Consider the following 12,391-nt stretch of genomic DNA (forward strand, 5'->3'; position numbering starts at 1 on the left):
CCTTTGGGCAGGGGGCTGGACTCGATGATCTCCCGAGGTCCCTTCCAGCCCTAATGTCTATGAAATCTATGAAACTTGTTTCTGTAGCAGTAGTACAGCTGAACTTTCAGTGGCTTGGACAAAGTACATTTGGAGTTCAGATTTCATGTTCTTCATGGTTTACTAATGCTATTTAAGGACACAAGAATGGAAATGAAAGTACTTCATTTGTCTAAGGAATATAGAAGGTGTGTTTGTATTGTATTCCTTACAAAGGAAATCTAAAAACCTTTACATAGCAAACCCCTGGCTGACACATCCATGTGGTTTGTGTTCACCAGTATTAAGGGTGTGTCAACTCCTAAAACTCCCTTCAAGTTTGGGCCTTATCCTGACTCAAACTCGCTCAAAAGTGTGTGTGTGTGCAGGTATATGTATATGTGCGTGTGTTACTTCTATTTTCAGTGCCTTCAGCACTGCCCATGGTAACTAAGCTCGGTGGAATAGAATGGTGCTTCCAAGCTTTTCTGCAACAGTTGTGTGATTCTTGTCTTCGAAGCGATACCAGGAATTCATGCTGTCTGATATTTTATCACCAAGATGGAGTGTTTATTGTTAAATTCCTTTATATGTTGTGTTATTGTTTTAGAATATATTGACTTTATAGGTTGTAGGTCTGATACTCAAGGAAAACATAATTCTCTCTTTTTACTTCAGCATTGAAAAAGCAAACTGCTTAGGTTGGTACCTAAATATGAATTCTGGCAACGAGCTTTTAAGTGTCTAAATTTTGACCTTTTTCAGAGTCTTATACCTAAATAAATGCCTTACTTATAATTAAGGAAGATTATGGTATTTGTCAGGCTTGTTTAAATTGATCTACTTGTACTAATACAGATAGTTTTCATTATTGATTTCAGTTATTGTTGGTGTCATTGTTTGTCACTTCAAGAAACCTGAGTAAATATCTAACTATGGATTTAGGTACTGAAATGCTGGCACACAACTATTGTAATTTTGGCTTAATTTTTCTCCCTTTTTTAACTTCTGCTGAAACTTGCAGGTGTCTTGAAGAGCACTCAAGTTCGTTCTGGTATGTATTATTGTGTATATTGAGTGGAGACTGAAATCATCTATTTTACCTGGACAGACCGCTCTTCTATTTTTTTTTCTTTCAGTCCATTACTGTTCTTAAATTTATGCATAGCAGTTTGTTATTCAAATGCAGGCTAAATAAATCAAACACAGGTTAAATGAAAATGAAAACTTGATACATGGATATTAAACTTGATTAAGAGTTTGGAGATATGCTTGTATGTCAGGGAAATAGATTGAACTGGATCCCAAAATAGCCTACGTGTGCATATTCCTAATTACCGAGAAACATGAGAGTTATGCGGGGGAAAACTACAGGTCTGCGTAGTCCATTCCTCACCTATTAAGTTGTAGGTTTTCAAATGAATATTCTGCTATGTTCACAGCTCCCTCTGTTTCCCTTGGCAAAATGTCTCACATTCCAGTGACCCTCTGGGTGAAATTTGTCTTAAATCTATATTGGGGACCTTACATGTTTCTTTGTTTTCTTGGTGGTAAAAATGCTTCTGTCCCACATGATTTCATGCTGCTATTAATATTTCCCTTCCAAAATTAAATACCCATTTGGTGGATGCTTTTATAGGTTATATATGTTGAGCTTTAGAAACTTTCCTGCTAAAATGAAGTTTAAAATAACCTAATTAAATAGTCACTTCTAAGCAGGCAGGGTCTACCATGCAGGCTGTGGGCCCTGGGTCCACACTGCATGATGCCACCTGGGCATCCATCCACCTCACTGTCACTGTACTGCATTGCATGAGCATTTGCTCCATGCTGCTGAGTGATGCTCCATGACTTCTCCCTGCTTCCCCTCCTCAGCTCCCTGCTGCCCTGTGACTGGTAAACTGGAGCCTTTCAAAGCTTTTGTGTCCTCTTGAGGCTGGGTGCACCAATCAACTGACCAGCTATCAGTTGACCACTGATAATTGTCTTGGAAGGCTCTGGTGCAGTTCTGAGGCTGGGAGTGGCTGCATGGTCAGTTTAAGGTGTGATGGGAACTAGCCACAAAGTTACACAAAATATGTATAACAATTTTGTGGCTTATTCCCTCTTATATCATGGCTCTAAATGTTTGAACATATAGATGTATTACTACTGGAGTGATGATTAACTAGTTAATCACATCTTAAGTGTAACATCTGCCAGGCAACCGGGGATACCCATATGAAAAACGTTTGGAAGTTTCTACTAGTGCAGGGGTTGTCAGCCGGGGGTATGTGTACCCCCGGGGGTACTTGGGAAGGCCCTAGGGGGTACATGTGGGCAGGTGGGGATGGAGTGCCATCATTCACCACTCTGTACCACCACTTCCCAGGAGCAGGACTGGGAGGGGACGGGGGGGAGGTGAGGGCAGTGGCACCCCTTTGCAGGTCGCATAAGCGCTGCCTGGCTGGCCAGATGCAGTGGGGTGGGGAGGCAGGAGTAGGGGGGAAGCTCACATGCAGTGGCTGCCACCACCACCCTGTGCTGCCGCTGCTCCACGTCTGGCCATGCACCATCTCCCTGCCCCATTCCATGTCCATTCACTGGGGTACAGTTATTTTAAAAGGTTGAAAACCCCTGTGCTAGGGGCATTTAACACTTGTGCTTTGCAAAGGTTACTTGTGATTTCATTTTGAATTTAGGAAGCTGAATGGGATGTACAAAGCTCTACCTAGTTTGGAACCCACTATCCTTGAGTCCTCTGTCCATATACTGTAATGGTAATTGGGGTGTGCGTGTCCATGTATAAGATGAAAACCTCTGAGGCTTATGTTATGTCACTTCCCATAGGCAGTCTCCATCCTGCTCCTTAAAGACAAATCACATAAAAGAACTTGTGTGAGTGTCACACATCAAAATTATCTTTTTGGCACACTTTGGTCTAATATACAGTTGAATAGTAGCTAATATTTCTTTCAGGTGGTTGGCAGATCCAAAATTTTAGGTTAAAAGGCTTAGCTTGTCTTTTTTAGTGACTGACTTTATGGCTTCACAACTGTTGAGGTACCAGCATAAATTCATAAATAAATATTTTTGTAATTTCCTTTTCTCTCTCCCTGAAATATATTGAATTGACATAAATCATGAGACTGTGACAGCAGGGAAGCTGCTTTTCATTAAATGCAAAAGTGTCAATTCTGACAAAATTGAACTTTATTTTCCACTCTTAGCCTAGCTTCAGTCTGTGTATATGTTTGATAAGGGCTTATTACACAGTATATATGAAGTAATGCCAAGTGACACACACATTTGCATCAGTGGTCATAGGAAGTGCTGCAATAGAGCAGAATTTGTTATCAGCACAGATGGAGGAGAAGTAAAGAGGTAAGAGAAAGAAAGAACAGTGCAGCACTTTTCCCTAAGGCTATATTATTTTGTCAAATGCTGTCATGCCACCTAGCAGTTTGGTACATGGTTGTGAAGAAAAACTGCCTGTGGTAGAGATACTACAGGCTAAATCCTATTTTGCTTTATTTGCCTAAATGGCACACACACAGCCATGTAACTGTGGATTTTGACACAGTCTGGGATTCTACCAGTATTTTGCGCTGTTTTTCTCCCAGATTCTTACTGGTAGAAAACTAGCTTGGAAGCTGGAGCATACATGTGTTTCAGCCTGTTGGCTGGAGAGCTATACAGATGAGCTCTCCATCCAGAGAGTATGAGAGGGCTGTTCCGTGGGTCATCCCCTCCCTTCAAGGAGTGCATTACATGACATCTGGTCCTCTCCTCTGCCTAGAAAGGGGGCAGGCTGTCAATAGGCAGCCGCTCTGGGTTTTAAATTGTCTGGTGACTTTTAGTGATTAAAAGCCAGAAGTATGGAAAGTGGGGCTGGGCACAGCCTTTCTGAACCCAGGTCCTGTTTCCTGGCTGCTAAATTGCTATGTTTTGCCATGCTGGGCATCACATGTGGCATTTAAAGCCCTAATGGTTGTGAACCAGGGCTGGAAGAGCTTTGCTGGCTCTGTTTCCCAGTTTTGATATTGTCCTTGTGCTAATTAGGTGAGTAGGGAGAATGCTGTGTAAAGCCTGTAGGTCTGGGATTGGGGCAGGAAGAGTGTTCTTGGCCCTAGTTCCTGGCCTCCAGGGCTTCACAGTCCCTGCCTCTGCCACCGAGCTGTGCAGCAGAGATAGTATTCAAGGCACAGGGGCGGGGAACTGAGCTCTGGGACAACCTTTCCAAACCAGATTCCAGGTTCTTGGGCTTTGAAATCACACTGCCACAGCCCAGCTAGAGGGTGACAAATGGAGTGTGAAGGGGAAGCCAAAAGAAGCCAGCAAAGCTCTCCTGCTTCTTTCCCAAATTGGTGACTGCTTGGTTTTGGGAAAAGGCATAGAGAAATATCTGTTGCTTCCCTCATGTCCCGGACCAGTCTGGGAAGGCAAGGGAACCATGCAGCAGAGCCCCCAGGAGCTAAGTGAACTAAACAGCACTGCAAGCCTTCTGCCTGCTTCTCACGCTGGGGACCCTGGTGTGTGAGGAATGGCAAGGAGCAGCAGGTGGCTGCCTCTCTCCACTTCCCAGTCTATGTGAGGGGTGGAAGCAGGTGCCTCCCATGCCTTCTCCAGATGGGTGATACCAGTCTCCGTAATGCACAGGAGTTTTTCCCATGGCTCCACTCTTGGTTCCAGGTGGAGTTCATCCATAGGGAAGTGTACAAGCTTTCATTCCCTTAGGAGAAACTCTCTTGAGACTGATTTTTAAATGGTTGGAGTTGACTTATTTGGTCTGGGGAAAACATGAACATGCGCCCGGAGTGCAGCACATTGATCCAGCTCAGCATGCTGCAGAGGGGCTGGCTGGAGTATGAAGGTGCTCCAGTGCGGGGATAGCTGGCAGGTGTCACTCACACTGAAGCACCCTCATGCCCTAGCCAGCTGCATCAGTGTCTACACGTGAGCTGCTGTGGAGTAAAATTCTGTAGCAGAATAGTACTTTTATTTACAAATACTACCCTGCTGCAGAATTTATTAGTTTACTGTGGCCTAATAGGGCCACACATGTAGATGTGAAATTGTAGTGTTAATTGGTCTACTCTGCAGTAAATGTCTTGTGTAGATGCGCCCAGTAGTAATCACAGTGTTGGATAAAGCTTTAGAAATAATATTAATGACATTTTTTGCCTTTCACCTAAAGAATAGAATGATGGAGTGCTTCCTTCTTGCCAGGGAGATGGTGAGGTATCTACAGATTACTTTCAGCACTTGGCTTTGTGTGTTTGAGTCTCTAAAGTAGATTTGTTGAATGACACTGTTCTTCTCTGTCCAACATTAGACCAGTCCCATATAGAGCTTTTATTTCATAGTGATTAATGTTGTGTTTTTGGAGTAGAACATTACAGGTAATATTCACAAGCTTTTTAGAAGTGTTCACTCTTGATGTACCTTGGCTAATACTAAAGGCAATGGAAGAGTGCAGATGGAGAAGTGTGACTATATGTTAAAGATAGTATAAGTGGTAACAGCGTAAAATCTTACGTGAAAGGAAAACTAACATAGAATCTCTGTGGGCAGAAAGTCTGTACTTGAATAAAAAGCATATAGTATTAGAACTTTTCTACTGACCACATGATCAGGAAGGTGAAGATGATTATGCTTCTTTAGCATTTGCTTAGGGAGGTTAGGGGAGGTGCTGAAACAGGGCAAGCAATAATAATGAGAGACTATACCTATCTTCACGTAGACTGGGTAAACACCTTGGCTGCACCCAGACCAGCTCAGCCGTGTGGTATGTGGCACTGCAGATATGTCTGCAGTGCTACATAGCACACACATTTGGGTGTTTTCCACACTGCAAGGTAGCGAGGGGGGGATGGGGACCCTGGGAGAACCCGGGGTCAAAAAAACATGTGCAAAACAAACCAGGTGGGGTGGTGCAAGTATGGATAGCACGTGCTGCCCCAAACCCGAGCTTGGCTTGCTGGAGCCATGTTCTGGCTGCTGGCCAGGCTCTGAGTGTCAGGATTACCACTGCTGCAGCACCGGGAGGCCCCAGGACCCCAGGTAAGGCTCCTGGGCCAACACTGGCACAGTCCCAGCTTCCCCTACCCCGCCCAGGGTAACCTGTCATGTGCCAGAGGGCGCATGGCACAGGCATTCCCCAGGAACAAGTAGTAGTGGTGCAAGATGTGCCACTACTTCTTGTCCCTGGGGAAATATACGATGTGGACGCAGTCCTATTCAGGCCAGGATGTGGAAATAAAATTTCTGGATGTGATCATTTGGCTTTTTAAAACAACTCCTGGAATGCACAAGAGGAGAAGCAATTCTAGACCTAATCCTGGATAGCACACAAGACATGTTGTAAGAGGTATCTAGTGGTAAGCCACTCTAATTGTGACCATAGCATAATGACATTCAATATTTGAATGGGAGGGAGTAAACCAAAAACATCCATCATGCTAACATACAGCTTAAGGATGGGAAATTACATAAAAATGAGGAAGTTAACATGAGAAATTTAAAGGAGCAGTCAAAAACCATAAGAAACCTGCAGGCAGCTCAGAAGCTGTCTAAAAATACCATACTAGAAGCTCAGGAAAAATGTATACTACAAATCAAAAAGGGTGCCAAGTTGATGAATAAAACACCATGCATGGTTTTATAGCAAAGTTTAGGCACTTAAGGCAAAAAGGTATCCTTCAAAAAATGGAAGGCATGTCCAAATGAGCAAAACAGGAACGCCCACAAACTGGCCAGTTGCATGTAAAAGTGAAATAAAGCAGGCCAAAAAAGAATTTGAGGAGCACATATCAGAAGAAGCTAAATTTAATAATAAAAACATTATAATAGCCAGCTAGAGAATTGGTGGCTTCGTTAGATAACCAAGGTGTAGAAGGTGTACTCAGGGATGATAAGGCCATAGCAGAGAAGCTAAAGGAATTTCTTTCATCCGTGTTTACTGCATATGACACTGGGGAAATTCCCTTGCCAGATAAATCCTTTCTATTAGATGGGTTTGAATAGTTGGACCACAGTGAAAGAGGAAGTTTTAGAACAAACTGGTAAGCTGAATACTAATAATGACACTGAATTATTCTGGGCAGTGAAATAGCAAGCTGCTGGGGAGGAAAGAAGAAAGATCTCACCAAGCTAAATGAGTGGGAAAAAATGACATATGAACTTGAATGTTGATAAGTGCAAGGTAATGCATATGGAGGAAAAACTAGTCATTGTGACTCAAGAAAGAGACCTTGGAGTCACTGTACATCTCTAAAAATGAAAAGTTCAGTGTGTAGCAGTGACCAAAAAAGCTAATAATATCATTAAAAAAGGGAAATGAAAACAAAACAGAGAACATGTTGTGCAAATCCGTGGTGCACCACCCTCTTGAATACTGTGTGCAGTTCTGGTCCCCACATCTCGAAAAGGATGTAGTAGAATTAGAAAAAGTACAGAGAAGAACAACGCCATACCTGGAGAGATTAAACGCCATACCCGGAGAGATTAAAAAGGCTAGGACTTTTCATTCTGGAAAGGAGAAGGCTGAAGCAGGATATGATAGACCTCCATTATGAAATGTATGGACGTATAAGTTGAATGGGAAACATGTTTGCAAAGTCCCAGAAAACTAGAACTAGGGAATACCTACTGAAATCAGTAGGTAACAAGTTTAAAACTAACAAAAGAAAATAGGTTTTATGCAACATATAATTTAACTTGTGGAGTTAATTTCTGCAGGAGGTGATAGAGGCAGGTAGCATAACCAGGTTTGGAAAGGGACTAGATACATTCACAGTTGATAGGTCTACTACTGCAGGGGTGGGTAATTATTTCAGCCAGAGGGCTGCTTAACAAGTTTTGGTGAGCTGTTGAGGCCTGCAAGGGTGGCCTTGCCCCTCAAAAGGTGCCCTGGCCCCTGGTTGCCATCTTGGGACTGGAAGTCCCTCTCTTAAGCCTTGACCTTTGCCACCGGAAGTCCCTCCCATTGCCCCGGAAGTACTTCTTTTGAGATGGAGGGGTTACCATCTTGGAACCAGAAAAAATAAATTGTATACTAAAAATCTCACATCTACAATAACCTGTTTTAATTTTATTTCAAAAAATATTTTGACCTGACTTGTATGTCATATGTTTGACCTGATTTGTATGTCAAATGTTGTATGTTTTATTGTGTATATATAGAGGTGATTGCTCAAAATGAAGTCTTACTCTTGTACATTGTTGGGTGTGGGGACATGTGGAAGAGTGTAGGGGGAGTATGGGTAAGTGGATATGTGTTTCTTTTGGGTTGCTGTGGGTGTATATGTGTGGGTGGGTATGGGGTTTGTGGGTGGGTGTGGGGGTGTCTGTGGGGCATGGGGGAAGGCACTACGTGTTTCCCATCTGCAACATGGAGTTCACAGGACTTTGGCTATGTGCTTCCGTGTGGGGCTCCCAGCTAGAGTGCCAGGAACCTGGCATGGAGCTGGTGCAGCCTGACGGCATGGGACTCCCCACTAGTGCATTATCAGACCAGGCTGGCTCTGTGTAGGTCCCAGTGTTACAGCTGGAAACTGCATGCCACAGGGCTGGCCTGTTGGCTCTATGGCACACCACATGGGACAGCTGGAAACTATATGCCACAGGGCAGGCCTGTTGGCTCCATGGCACACCACACGGGTCCTGGCATTGCAGCTAGGAACTGCGTGGTGCCTGGAGGGGCCGGGCTGGGCTGGATCAGCTCTGTGCCACCGCCAGGAACCATGTGGTGTTGGGAGGTGCTGGCCGGCTCTGTGCTGCACTGTGCGGGTTCTGGCTGCAACGTCAAGACCCATACAGAACCAGCCTGGCCCATCCCATGCCAGTGTTATGGCGCAGGAACTCAAGGACCCAGTTCTGTGCCACACTGTGAGGATCCAGATGCTACAGCTAGGAACTACACACTGCTGTGCCAGGCCGGGGCTGTTCCTTGTTGCACTGCATGGTGTGGCAATGAGCCAGACGGCTTGGTTGTGCACTTCTTGGCAGTACACAGTTCCCAGCTGCTTGACCAGGACCACCTCCAGCCCCCTGCAGTTCTCAGCTGGCTTCTGCTGCTGCCAGCCCTGGCCCTGGGTCCCTGCACTCTCACCTGCCGGCTCACTGCCACTTTCTCCTGCACCTGCTGCCACTGCCCTTCCCTTGATACTTCCTTTCCTTCCCTGCCTGCCACCACTGCTCCCCTCAGCCCAACCACTGCTCCACAGCATGTCATGCAGTTCCTGGCTGCATGGCTGGGGCCACAGGAGCCAGTCTGGCCCAGTCAGGCCCCTGTAGTTCCTGACTGTTTGACCAGGATCATACAGCACAGCAGGAACCAACTGGGAACTGGAGGGGACTGCTGGGCTAGGCTGACTTCTGCTGCTTTGGCGAGCCTGCCTCTCACTCTCCCTCTGCCTGTTCTTATCTGAGTTTCCCTCTCGGATGAGGGGAGGGCAGGGGAGTAGCTCCATGGTCACCAGGCCAAAAGCCTCTAAGCAAAAGCTTTTGGTTGGGGGTTAGGGATGAGGCAGGTCTGGGCCTGGCTGGCTCCTGCCACTGGCTCCTCTTGGGTCCTGCTGCCACTGGCGCCTTGTCATCTTTGATAAGCAGTTATGGGAAGATAACAATTAATTTTCTAAACTTTTTAGTGGCCTTGCAGGCTGGATAGAATGGCCTGGCGGACCAGATCCAGCCTATGGGCCATATTATGCCTGCCCCTCTACTAATGGCTATTGAATGAAATGTAGATATTTCTTTTGACATCTCTGAACTAATAATGGTGGATACCGGGAAGGATATCAAATATGGGATAGATCACTATACTTATCCAGTTCAATACTGTCCCTGCACTCTGCTCTTGGAGACAAGATATTGGACTAGATGGATGATTGGCCTGACCCAGTATGACACTTCTTATGTTGGTATGTTTTTAAAACTTGCATTGACTTCAGTGATAATGGCCTTACTATATAGGCAAATTCCAAAGTGTGCATTGTATATGTTTTTTCCCCTCCTTTCTTTCTTTTATATATTTGGTGATTTTCTTGTTTCTTAAGCTCTTAAAACTGAATTTCATAGATTTCATAGACATCAGGGCTGGAAGGGACCTCAGAAGATCATCGAGTCCAGGCCCCCTGCCCAAAGGGCAGGAAGTCAGCTGGGGTCATAGGATCCCAGCAAGATAAGCATCCAGTTTTCTCTTGAAGGTGTTCAATGCAGGTGCTTGAACCACCTCCGATGGCAGGCTGGTAGACCTTGGGGGCCTGGACAGTAAAGAAATTCTTCCTTATGTCCAGCCTGAAACGGTCTTGCAGTAGTTTATAACTGTTCGACCTCGTCATCCCTTGGGGCGCTCTGGTGAACTGACGTTCCCCCAGATCCTGGTGGTCACCCCTGATAAACTTATAGATGGCCATCGGATCACCCCTGAGCCGGTGCTTTTCCAGGCTAAAGAGCCTCATGGCTCTCAGCCTGTTGTCATAAGATCTGTTTTCCTGACCTCTGATCATGCGTGTGGCTCTTCTCTGGACTCTCTCAAGCTTCTCCACTTCCTTTTGAATTGTGGAGCCCAAAACTGGACGCAGTGCTCCAGCTGCGGCCTCACCAAGGTCGAGTACAACGGGAGAATGACATCCTGGGATTAGCTTGAGAAGCATCTATGGATGCAAGCCAGCGTTTTGGTCGCTTTACTAGCTGCAGCATGGCATTGCAGGCTCATGTTCATCTTGTGGTCAATGATGACCCCCAAGTCTCTTTCTTCCGTAGTGCTAGCCAGCATAATACTGCTGAGACTATAAGAGTGCTGCAGATTTTGCCTTCCAAGGTGGAGAACCTTGCATTTTTCAGTGTTAAACACCATCAGGTTCTTGTCCGCCCATTTGCTGAGCCTGTCCAGGTCAGCCTGGCTCGCCTGCCTGTCTTTTGGTGTGGATGGTTTGCCCCAAAGCTTGGTGTCATCGGCAAACTTGGCCAGTCCGCTTCGGACTCCAATGTCCACATCATTAATGAAGATGTAATGAATTCTACTTCCTAAAAATTAAAGCAGCAAACATCCTCTCCAGGGCTAAATTAAGACAGATTAACCTGTGTACATTCTCTCCTGCATTCCAATACACACTTTGGGAAAGGCTGAGGTAGATCCTCAGAATGTGATATTTGCTCCTCGTTTCTGAAAATGAAGACTGAAACTAGAATTTTTTTTTTACTATTTTATTTTTCCCCATAGTGTACCATGTTCTATAGGATAATAAACACTGATATTGCAATTGAAGGATCAATTTAGAATTTGTCAAACACAGTTTAGCCATTACTTTTGACATTTTGACACCTAAAAATACAGTGAGTGTTTATTGCTATTAAAAGGAGCTTGAATCTTTATTCTAGACATGGGTCTCAAGTGAACAGTTTATCTTGGAAACTAATTAAAATCAATGAGAGCATTTAGAGCAGAGTAGTGTCTTTCTGTGCTTGAGCTATAGCAAGTCTGTATGTGAACAGTAACTTGAAATATGTTACATTATGCTTTTTGAAAATTGTACTTCAAAAATTATTTCTTTCCTCTCCTAATAATTTACCCATGATTGTGATAGAAAACTTAAGACCAGCAACTTGTTTGTTCTAAAACAGATCTTGCAGTCTTGAGCAATTTTGAAATTAAATAAAACCAAAAAGCCCACTGTTGGTATGTGTTAATGGACAGTCATGGGTTTTAATTAATACAGTTTTGTGTGTAACCTCTCCACTTCATGGTGCATATTATATCCATTGTTCTTAAATCTGAAAGGTAAGCTATTAGGGACAGGAATTGTATCTTGTTCTATAAAGAGTGTGGCACACTTTGGAATATTTTAACAAAATGCAAGTGAGAATTTTTAAAATAAGTTACATGAATATTTCCATTATACGCATAATCAGTTTTGCAGTTTCAGTAGTCATTAATCTTGCTGTTCTCTAGAATGAAACATCTTGTCAGCTATCAATAATATTGTTCTGATTTCTGCTAACATGGTGATAAAATTTGTACCCAGGTCGTTAATCATGAAATAGCAAGAGTTAAAAAAGTAGAGGTCCTATTAAACCTGTGATAAACCCACTGAACTTTAAATAGAGTTAATGATAGGAATCATTGGGTGCATCTACATGAGAAGTTTACTGGGGAGCTGCCTAATTAGCTCTACAGTAGATGTATGGGCATCTGCTTGATATGAAAATCGCAGTTCGTCTCTTTGGAGGCTCACGAATAATAATTCCTCAGGCACACATTGTTAGCAACACAAAGGATATATTTGCAAATAGGGTCAGAGTGAAGACAAAAGACCACTCTGCCCCCGAGGAAAACTCTTAGCTGGCTTTTATCCCTTCCCTCCTGGGCACGTGTGCAGAAGCAGGAACT

General features: G+C 44.2%; 1 protein-coding gene across 1 annotated transcript in view; it reads left to right on the forward strand.

Annotated features, from left to right (window-relative positions):
- ARHGAP6 (Rho GTPase activating protein 6) overlaps positions 1-12,391 on the forward strand; it is a 284,210-nt gene that overhangs the window by 9,905 nt on the left and 261,914 nt on the right. The window lies entirely within an intron of this gene.

Source organism: Crocodylus porosus, unplaced genomic scaffold (genome assembly GCF_001723895.1).
Source record: "Crocodylus porosus isolate Cpor-Errol unplaced genomic scaffold, CroPor_comp1, whole genome shotgun sequence".
Lineage (NCBI taxonomy): Eukaryota > Metazoa > Chordata > Crocodylia > Crocodylidae > Crocodylus > Crocodylus porosus.